At 30.6% G+C, this 11,038-nt stretch overlaps 1 long non-coding RNA gene across 1 annotated transcript in view; it reads left to right on the plus strand.

Moving 5' to 3' along the window:
- The window catches only part of LOC149884792 (uncharacterized), a 97,437-nt gene that overhangs the window by 55,923 nt on the left and 30,476 nt on the right, over positions 1–11,038 (plus strand). The gene's annotated exons all lie outside the window — the stretch shown is intronic.

Consider the following 11,038-nt stretch of genomic DNA (forward strand, 5'->3'; position numbering starts at 1 on the left):
CCTTTTCGAAGCAGCTATTCATTTTTGAGTTAATAGCTGAATTTTAAGTGAAAATAAATTGTAAAAGAAATAAAGAGATTAAAATTAATATATTTTCTTTTTCAGTTACTATGAATATCTTTAATGAAAGTTTTTTCCATAAGACAGTTTTTTATGAAACAATTTTTCATCACTCGGCTTTACATTTTTTGATTTGGCGTCCATTTTTAAAAAGTTCTTGCACTTAACTTTTTATATCAACTTATTAAAAAATTTTCTTTCATCTTTTGTTCGATGAAAGAAAATTTTCATTAAAAAACAATTACTTTTTTTTTTTAATTAACTTGTAGAATGTAGAAAATTAGGGAATGGTTGTTTAATTATTAAAACTAAATTAATATTTGGTTTTAAAATAAAAAAAGTTGTTTCTAGTTTTTTTAATAACTACAATTATTGAATTTTAATGCAGCTAATTATTTAAATAGTTGGATTATTAGTTAATTTTGTTTTTTGAGCTTCACGCGTTTCAAGACTGAAAGAAAAACGTGACCAGCAAATGTCTTGCACTTTGATTGTCATTACACTGTGGTTCCTTGTGTTAATTGGATGGCAATGCTGCTCACACTGTCTTGGGATGCTTAACCACAGAAGAAATTCGCTGCACAACATGTGGGAGACAGTTGACAAAAAAATTGGCGTTATTGGAGTTGTTTTGAATTCGTCACTTAACTGTTTCTTGTACTGCCTCTCAGGAAGCAAGTTTCGAAAAGAACTTATGAAGTGCTTTAAAGTTAGATTTCAAAAATCTTCAAAAAACTATTTAGGGTTTAGAAATATTTTGGTTCTGAAAGGATTTTCTTCATAATTCATCTGACTTTTATTTTTACTTACTACCATTTTTTTACTTAGTTAACATAAGTGACTTTCAGTTAAATGATGAACTACTTGAGCGCAAGTTTTGGCTGTTTAGAAATGGCAATACGGAAGCAAAATGCTAGATTGACTTTAAAACATTTTGTAGTTACTTTGAGACATTTATTAAACTTGATTTCAAGTTGGTAAAAAGCTTTTTAATGAAAATCATTTAGTAGGGATGACCTCTGTTGGATCAGCTTCAGTTTTGCGCTCAAGAGAAGAATATTTCCGCACTATTTTCTTTTTTGTTTTCATTTCCTACCCATTATTTTTTAACGAAAGCTTTTGCTCAATATAAATCAAATTCATATATAAATCAAATCAAATTCAAGGTTATAGATATAGAAATATATAAAAAATATTTGAAGTAGTTGTTTTTTGTTGTAATATAAGTTTTTTGGTGTGATACAAAGAAATGTTAAAGGGTATGAGAATCCGATTATGTATGAAAGGTTGATATATTAAAAGGTATGAGCAGATAACATCGACACAGATGTGATGAAATCACGTCGTATGGGGCGATAAAATGTTAAAGGAAGTTGACGACAATTCAAAATTTCCTAGGAAACCACCATAAAAATTTAATTTTTATATTTACTTTGTTGATCTCAAAAAGTGGCAGAAAAATAGAGAAATTTGAGTTTCAATTGTAATAACAGACTGAAACACCAAATTTGTTGAATGGCACCTAACTGTTACTTTTCGAATGTTGAGTTTCTTTGGTTTGATGCAATTAGTCTCCTAAATAATAAAACTGATGTAACATAAGTTGGATGTTTACTTGCATGCATTAAAACTGACCATCACTGGATTGTGGTAGCAAAACCAGCAAAAATAATTTTTATCTTAATTATCTGTGTGTAGAGTGAACTTGAAAAGAGGGGAAAAAGGGAATCTTTTTACATTTTTAATCTTATGGTAATTTTTATGACTAAAAATTTACCGAAACTTTATTTAGTCAAATAATAATAATAAATAATATGTATGCGATTTTGTGTTAGGAAGATATGAACTTAGAAACCACTTGTTTTCTAAAATTCATTTCTTTATGTTTGGTTTTTTAAAGAACAAATTTAATGATACATTTTATTAGACGTTTTTTTTATCCACTTCAATCCGTAAGATCCAACAGCCGAAGTAATTTGAATTTACTTTGGCCGTCGGCTTGTAGTGATGAAATTAGAAATAGTTTAAAATGTTTCTTCTACCACATTGTGATTCGCTTTGAATTATAAATGTTTTAAAATAACTAATCCATTACTAAAATTTTGACAAAAAGTTTGTAAAGTGGTCAAAATCTTTTACTATGGTATGTAAATAATTTCGACTAAGCTTAGCAACAGCTTTTCATTTTTCACCGCTTCACTACCCTCCATCGTTATTGCATCAGTTATCGTGCTCTGATAGCGTTGTCATTTTGATCCAAACCTCAGCGATGGTTGTTTAGTAACAGCATCTAAAAAAGAGAAACAGAGCTTATAAAAAGAAAGAATGTAAAATCCAGAAAAAGGATGAATATTCTTTCAAGGGATTAATCTTGCGATCTAATAAATTTGGTAGAGTTTTTATACTGACATTTTTGCCAGAATTGGATTTATTACAGCCTTATAGGTGGTGCAAATGAAACTGATAACTAAAGTATCATGCATTTACTTAAATGACTATTTTATTAAGATTTTCTTTTGCAAATTCAGAGTTCAATATGCTGGTGTAGAGATTAATATGCTGGGGTAGAGATTAATATGCTGGGGTAGAGATTAATATGCTGGGGTAGAGATTAATATGTTGCAGTAGAGATGAACATGTTGTGGTAGAGATATGTGTATAACAATTTAAATAAAATTTCAAATTATTTTAGTTTATTTCCGGCATACATACTCAACCCCATAGAAAATGAATAAACGAAAAGGAAGTGCTGAGAAAGAACGAATAAGAAAGAAAGCACTTTTAGAGAACGATGGCCAGAAATGTAAAAAGTTAATGAACATGTTGCAACATCTTTTAGTACTTACTCAATTGTTAATATCAATATGGCTGATGCAGCAACAACAGAAATAATAACTGATCTCCATCCAATTTGCAATCCCGCTGATGTGGTATTATTATCACCTAATGAGGCAGATGCACATGGTTCTAAATTTCAAACGGCAGATAGTTTTGAAGACAATGCAACCTCTTATCCTAACTCTGACACTCAATATAAATTGAACAGTAATCAATGCGAGCCAAGTGAAGAAACTAAAAACAATTATTATTATTTTTCGAAACCACAAGCAGACATTTTGAAATCATTTTTTAAATTTCATCCGAAGCAAAACAATTTTGATCTAAACGGTAAAATTAATTACCAGAGCGTTTATTTCAGAAATAATAAACCTCGTCAGTGGCTGACCTTTGAAAAAAACACACAAAAGTTATTTTTTTCTTTTTGTCTGGCATTTAGCAAACCTTCAGATCAATCAACGTTCATTAGTGGATATAACATTGCAAATTCCAAGCATATTTATCAAAGAATATCAGAACATGAAAGAAGTGCACTTCCATGCAGCCTGCACAGAGTCATATGTTTTAAAAATTAATTCCAAAGATATTATAAGTATTTATACGCGCCAACATGGTGAAAAGGTTAAAAAGAATCGTTTAATTTTAGAAAGAATTATAGAAACTTTAAAAATTATTTTTAAGCGTGGACTTAGCTACAGAGGTGCAGTACACATTGGTACACATTGCTTGATGACAGTGTGGGATCATGGGAATTTTTTAGAGATTCTTTTGCTAATTGGCAAATTTGATCCGTTGTTGGAAGCACATATCAAAGAGGTGGTTCAAAAAAGCAAATCCCGGCATGATTCAGTTGGCAACAGAACAGGTCGTGGCGACTTGGTCACTTTTCTGTCAAAAACGACTGTTAATAAAGTCATTGATGCAATAACAACATCTTTGACGAGCATGATTGTGGAAGAGATTAGAGAAGCCGGTATGTTTAGTGTTCAAATTGATACCACACAAGATATTAATGTACCGGATCAGTGTTCTATTGTGATCCGATATGTAACCGAATCTGTACATAAACGTGTAATATCGATAGTCAATTGCACATCAACAACTGGAAAAGGAATGTGTGGTTTGGTTTGTGGCGTTTTTGAAAAGGTAGGCATTGATGTAAGTAAATGTATTGGCAATGCAACCGATGGAGCCTCTAATATGCAAGGTCAATACAATGGATTCAATACCTGGTTAAATATAGTTTCCCCAGGTCAGATTCATGTTTGGTGTTATGCCCATGTTTTAAATTTGGTAATGGGTGATGTTACTAAAAAAGCTGTTGAATTTGCAACCTTATTTGGTGTTTTGAACACATGTGCAGTATTTTTACGGGAATCATATTTACGCTTCAATATTTGGCGTGAATTCAGCAACTTGAAATATATATCTGTAATCGGTGAAACTCGTTAGTGGGGGAAACACAGAGCTCTTACTAAGGTATTCGGAAATTTCTTTCTTCCTCAAAACCTCCGATCAAGAAACACAAGTTATTGATTTTTTGTACATTGACATGTTACAAACATTTCATGATATTTCTACATCAATCAAATTCAATAATGACGTCCGTTACAGAGCGAAAGCTCTTTTAGATTCATTGACAAGTTATTAATTCATTTTGACGGCAAAATTGTTTTTAAAAGTATTTGAGCACGCAACATCATTACCTGAATATTTGCAAACAACTGGAAAGGATATACTACGAGGCTATAATATGGTTCAAGATAGTATTAATGAGTTAAGAAAAGTAGATAGAAATTTTGATTCCATTTTTCAAGCAGCTACACATTTTTCAGAACTTGAGAACAGTGAACTGGGAAAAAGGAATCTCGACATTGAAGTTCAGACTGGTTTGAAAGAGAAAAAAATTAGAGCAAATTAACTACTTGAAAGTGCAAAAGATAAATTTCGTATCAATGTTCACAACATGGTAATGGATCAAGTAATCAGTAGTTTAAAACAGAGATTCTCAGAGCATGGTATTTAATATGCTGATTTATATTAATTAGATCCAAGAAATTTTGCAGAAATTTAGAAAAAAATGCCTAGTGCTGCATTGCAGCATCTGAGTGGGTTGCTCAGAAAGTTTGATGCTAGTGTAACAAAAGATCAGCTTCAAACGGAATCATCGGACTTCGCAAGGAAACCGGAAATTTTCTAAATAACTCTTGAAGATGAATTTGATATTTGACACGGAAGTATCTGACTCTGTCTCGGACAACATGTAACAATATAAACCCGAAGAATCTGAAACTGTCTTTACAATCCCAGAAGTGGAAAACAGTGACAGCCACAGAAATAAATGCAAATCTTGCAAAAAATGTATCGCTTTTTGTTACTTTATCCTCCAGAAGTTTAACTTCCATAGTCTTGCGTATTCAAATTTGTTTCTGGCTTACAAATTTGTGCTGACATTATCCTCATCACAAGTTGCTTGTGAAAGGTCATTTTCGAAATTGAAATATATTTTGAACAGATTAAGAAATTTGATGAGCCAGTCAAGTTTACAGTCATTCATGCTGATGTCTTGTGAAAAAGACCTTCTTCCGAGAATTAATAACGATGCAATAATTGATGTCTTGGCATCGATTAGTCAAACGATGAAAAAGTTGCTACACTAGTCAATATTGAATAGCGATTTTGTCTACTATTTCTAGACTCCAACTTACAGCAGTGTTTTAGAAATATTTACTTTTATCAATATTTAGGCTGGGAAGTTTAAATTTTTTATTTTATACTTTAAATAATAATAAACAATAATGCACATAAAAATAAAATTCCTTTACAAATATAATATAGGTAAATTTAGAGAAATAAGGGCGTTAGTCATAGTCGCTGTCATGGGCGGCGTGAAGGCTCTAGGCGCCCCTATATATATATATATATGTATATATACATATGAAATATATGCAACATACAATGAAGTGGGCCGCCGTGACCAAAATTTCCCGGGCCGTTTTTTCTAGCCAGCCCGACCCTTCAGGACATTATTTGTTAGTTGGATTTTTTAAGATATGAGTTCGTGTGGCTGACGAGTGAAAAATCGATCATACTTTGGTAATTACATAAAACACAACTGAAATTTCTGATTTTTAATACAAGTTTTTCCGCCTAAATGCTGAACTGATATGTGTCAGACCGGGAAAAAACTTGGTTGGTTTCCGTGTTGTTAAAAAATCCACAACTGTTTATGCCAATAGTAAAATAAAGTCACAGAGTATCACAATTTGAGTTTCATTTCTAACAGATCTACGTAAAGATTCAAAAATAGAAATTAAAACGATATACTTTCTCTTAAATGGAAATATATAAAATAATAATATTAATGGCTTTTTTTTTATCTTATATTTGAATAATATTTTAATAATGCAGATAGTGATAATATTTTTATTTGAAAAAAAATCTCCCTTACAGCCTTTAGAACTCATGGATAAAGTGTCCGCTTACATTATTATTTTACAAATCTTCTTTTTCTCTTTTCTCTTTCTTCTCTTTTTGTCTTTCTTCTTCCTGATCTACTTTTCTCTCTTTTTTCTCCAAAATCTTTTAAAAATCTCAAAAAAAACTTCTAGACTTTCATTAAAATTTGTATGTTGATGAATTTAAATTTATTCAAAATAATAATGAAATAAAGATTTTGTTTACTGAATAAATTTCCCCAATAAATTTTAAAGCTTCACTTATAAAATATTTCAGCATCAACAGCTTCAAACAAATTCAAGGTGAAATACTTTACTTTAGATTTTAATAAGACTATATTCCATCAGTTAATGAATGTATTAGAATTGATGGGAATTTGGATGTTTCATAAAATCGTAAAATGTTGTTCCATAACCAAAATGGTTTTACCATGGGTACATTTGTACACTATTACGACTTAGTATGCTTGAAAACGTGAAAGCGTTAAAGAGAGAGGCGTCAGGTATTTGAAGACTCATAGGAATGAGCTTATTGAAAAAACTGGTGTCGTTGATTTAAACAATTCTCCTTAAATTAAAACCAGTAAGTAAAAATTTAACTCACTGTTAATTCAGGAACGGCTTTCACACCTAATGACACTGATTGTTTGAGTTCAACAATCATAAATCAAAAAACATCTTTAAAGAATTCACTACATTCATTTTCATAGATACATTTCGTAAAAAAGGACAAGTAAAAAGACTTTTTCATGAAAAATACAATAAGAAGATCAGATAACTTCTATTTTAAGTAAAGCAAAACTTTATTTAGTCTTGAAAGTAAGTTAAAACTTACATTTTTTCAGTGAAAAAAGACAAAAAAATACGGTAACACATGGTCAAGTAGAAAATGAAAAAAGCAAGTACCAGTATTAAATGAAAAAATGAAAGAAAATAAAAACAAAACAAAAACAAAAAACAACACAATTACTAGCTCAGAATAGCTTGCTTCAAGATAATTCTCAGGGGAGATATAATCACTTTGTAAGCATTGGTTTTATTCTAATGGCGATAGTTTCCGCCGATAGTTTCGCTCGATATTTTCCCTCGTTTTCCTGCACTACAACTTTCTTTAGCTGATTAACTTAAATGTTGAAAGTTGATCTGAATACAAATTCAGTTACAGTTAATTTTTAAACTAGCTACAATCCAACATTTCAGAACAGATTTTCAACAGCAACAATCATCAAATGCTTTGTTTCACAATGTCGCACTTTACTCAATGCACTTTCAGGGAAATTGAAAGCGGGTGGATTCGTAAAAATGAAACCAATTTCGCACTGCTCATTGATCTTCTTTATCTTTTAATTGGTTATTTTCTTGCCTCGGGTCAGTTCCACAACAGGATGTTATTGCTTAACTTTTATTATTTAGATTCATCTATCATAGGGACAATCCACAATATGGTGGCTAACCTGGTTATATTTGGTAAGCAAAAAAGAAGAGGGCTTCCAAAATTATTTAATGAACTTTTATATACTGAACCTTCTAATAAATAGTTTTTTTACTTTTTGTGTGAAAAAAACTGTTTAAAAATATGTTAAGTTTCTTGGATTCAGATCCAATTAATTACAAGATAACTTTTTCTTCTTCTTCTTCAACCACCTTCATCATGCAGTCTAAAGAAAATTGAGCGCATTTTTTTGTCTTAAATGCGAATGACCAATAAAAGTTAAGGAAATGTTACAAAATCAGTCAATTTTTTACCTTTAAATGAAGAAAAATACAAGTATTACAAAAAGAATTTTTTTTTTTGACTTTTTATTTCTTCTCTATTTTTGTGCAAGTTATCCAGTTGTTTTTTTTTTAAATTATTAACTTTCTTTTAATTTTTTTTTTTTTTTTTTTTCACAAAAGTTTATCTTCAATTTTTACAAAAAAATTTATTTGTTTGATTTTAGATGAAGAGTATTGACAAAAACTCGCCTTCAAAGGTCTACCACGGACCATGCTAAAAATCAAACATTCGCAAAGTGAAAAGTCATTTAAATAGGAAGATAAACGGGTTCCTCAGAATATTAGCCGGAGAGATTTTAACATCAAAGGATTCGATTCTCCAAATACTGAAAAATGATCTTCACTCTGCAAAAATTTATGGCGCGGCTGGGTTTGAAAAAACAACGCCATTAGCCATTTTAAACAAAGGAAGTTTATATCGAAAATACTTTTTCAGTAGAATCGTTTCCACAATCGTGTCGTGAGTTTAACGAAAGTTATTCTAATATGTTAGATTACAAAAAATGTACAACAACATTAAAAACGAATTTTCAAAACCAAAAACATAATATGTTAAGGGTTTGCTTAAAACTATTTTCACCCAGAAACTTAAATCAATCATGTACTAATTTTGGCCAAACTTTTGAAACACAGTTTTCTAGTCTTACTGCATGTGTTTCACACTTATCGTGTATCGTGTTGACACTTATCATAAAATCTTAAAACCTGCATTGCTGTCTTGATTTACATTCTACTCATGGTTTTAAATGAAAGATAAATCCATTCGTAAAGTGTTTGTTTTGAATTTGCTGCTACGTTTCAGATGACAAAACCGAAGGTGAACAATCTTTTTTTCTCTTGGACATTTGAAGTGGTTGTTTTGGTCATTTTAAAACGTTTTCAATAAGTATTACGATTTCTGCAGTTGTTTTTAAACTGAAAAAAGCTGTTTTTAGTTTTGCTTAATCTGCAATCTTATAATCAACATTTCCACATCGGCTATAATTTGCCCATTTTCTACATTACAGCTTGGTGATTAATTTTCATCTGTTGTACGTCATCAGATGCAGTTTCGTTTTTTGTTTCAGATGAGACTCTTTTTCAAAAACGATATACTTGTTCAAGATCACCTTTCCAACCGAAGTGATTGTCAGTTTGTTTGAACTGCTCTAAAATACTTGGATACACGATTCAATAAAGAGTATATGAGAAGAAGCTGATAAAGTCACATTTTAAAGTTTCTGCTCTAAATAAGTAGTTGGAGCGTCAGTTGCAATTGGCACAGCTCATCTTTGAACAATTTTTGTGTAACCAACGCTATTAGTATCAAATGGAAAAATTCCGGACTTTTTAAAACCACTTTTGATATTATTTGCAGTGGAAGGATCGAACGAATTTAAAGCTGCTATTACATTTCCTTGTTTATTTCCTTCCTTCATGGTCAATGCGCCATTGTCAAATAGATTTCCACTTTGCTTTGATTAAGTATAATTAAGTCTTTATTTTTAGCCACCATTTTTCATCTTATTTTTTTTATCGTGCCATATTTTTACGGTAGAACGGCATAAATGGATCATTCATTGGACATACGATATGTATAGGAATTACATTTTTTTTAGTTCACACTTATAGTACATTCAAAAATGCTGCAATTATAATAATGAGCGGTTTTGTTAATATCATAAATTATTCTTGTTTTTTCGTGTAATTTACCAAATTAAGTTCAATTTAGAAATAAACTTATACGCAAACCATTCAAATTTTCTGAGCTTGCTTTAGAACTCTCTAAATATTTTTACTTAAAGAAAAAAGTATTTTTAAGTGAGAATCTAATATTTCTGCTGTATTCATAAAAGTACATAAATACATAAAAAACATATATAAAAAAAATTAACAACTTATTGCAAAATCTCTCTTGAATTTTGAAAACCTAAGATAAGTGTCGATTTACGGTAGCTGTGGAATCGACCCTAGCTGGAAAATACGGCAACTCTTTGGATGTTTTCAGCAAAATGGTGCAATGACGCACACCAACAACCTTTCCCAAAAATGGTGCGCATATATTTTTCTAGCTGTTATTGACAAAAAAGCATTGTCACCAAACTATTCAAGCCTTTACCCTGTTTAGGGAACTAAATAAACTAAATAATCTGGGATAAGGTACAATGGAAGAAAATGCTAATTGACAAATTGAAGCTCGCAGTGAAAAGAATTTCATTAGATAAATTGTAAGAAAGTTGTGTGTTTAAGAATAACAAAAGGTATTTGAAATAATGAAAGTGACGTTTCTTGTAGAAAAAGAAAGGAGAATTTAAAAAAAACTTTTTGATCGATATTATTACAAATTGAGTGAGATACGAGAAAAATAACAACGCGCCATTCTTTATGCAACATATTGTTAGCTTTGCTTTTGGAAACAAAAAAGTGATAATTGAATTAACAGAAAAAAATATCGCAGATTGTTGTTTTCGTTACTGGTAAGGAGATAATCGTATATCATCTTCTTCTTTCTGATTCTATTTCAAAAACTATACTCATACACGAATAATTAACAGTTCCAACACCGCAAAGATCTTCAAGCTTTATTGCATAAATGAGAAATCAGATTCTTTTTGCATTCCTCTAAAGCTTTTTTTTCCATGGACAAAAGGAGAACTTAACAGTCTTATTTACAGTCTTCTTTTACCGACAAAATCATGCAAAATAAATTTACACCAGTGACAAGATCTTCATTTCTTTTATTGATCTCGCTCGAGAAAGGAGTGCTTTCTCTTCTCACAGTCATTTATTGTTTTTGATCTTCTTGACTATGAGCATATAGAAATGCTAATAGAGTATTAGCGAGATAAAGTTAATTATCTTCAGCTTCGTGATTCAGGTTCATATGATGAAGTAACCTAAAACAGTGAGAAAATTATTAAACTAGC

The sequence above is a fragment of the Hydra viridissima genome, unplaced genomic scaffold (assembly GCF_058129835.1).
Source record: "Hydra viridissima isolate aposymbiotic clone 2 unplaced genomic scaffold, HvirCarnegie_v1 scaffold_8, whole genome shotgun sequence".
Taxonomy (NCBI): Eukaryota; Metazoa; Cnidaria; class Hydrozoa; order Anthoathecata; family Hydridae; genus Hydra; species Hydra viridissima.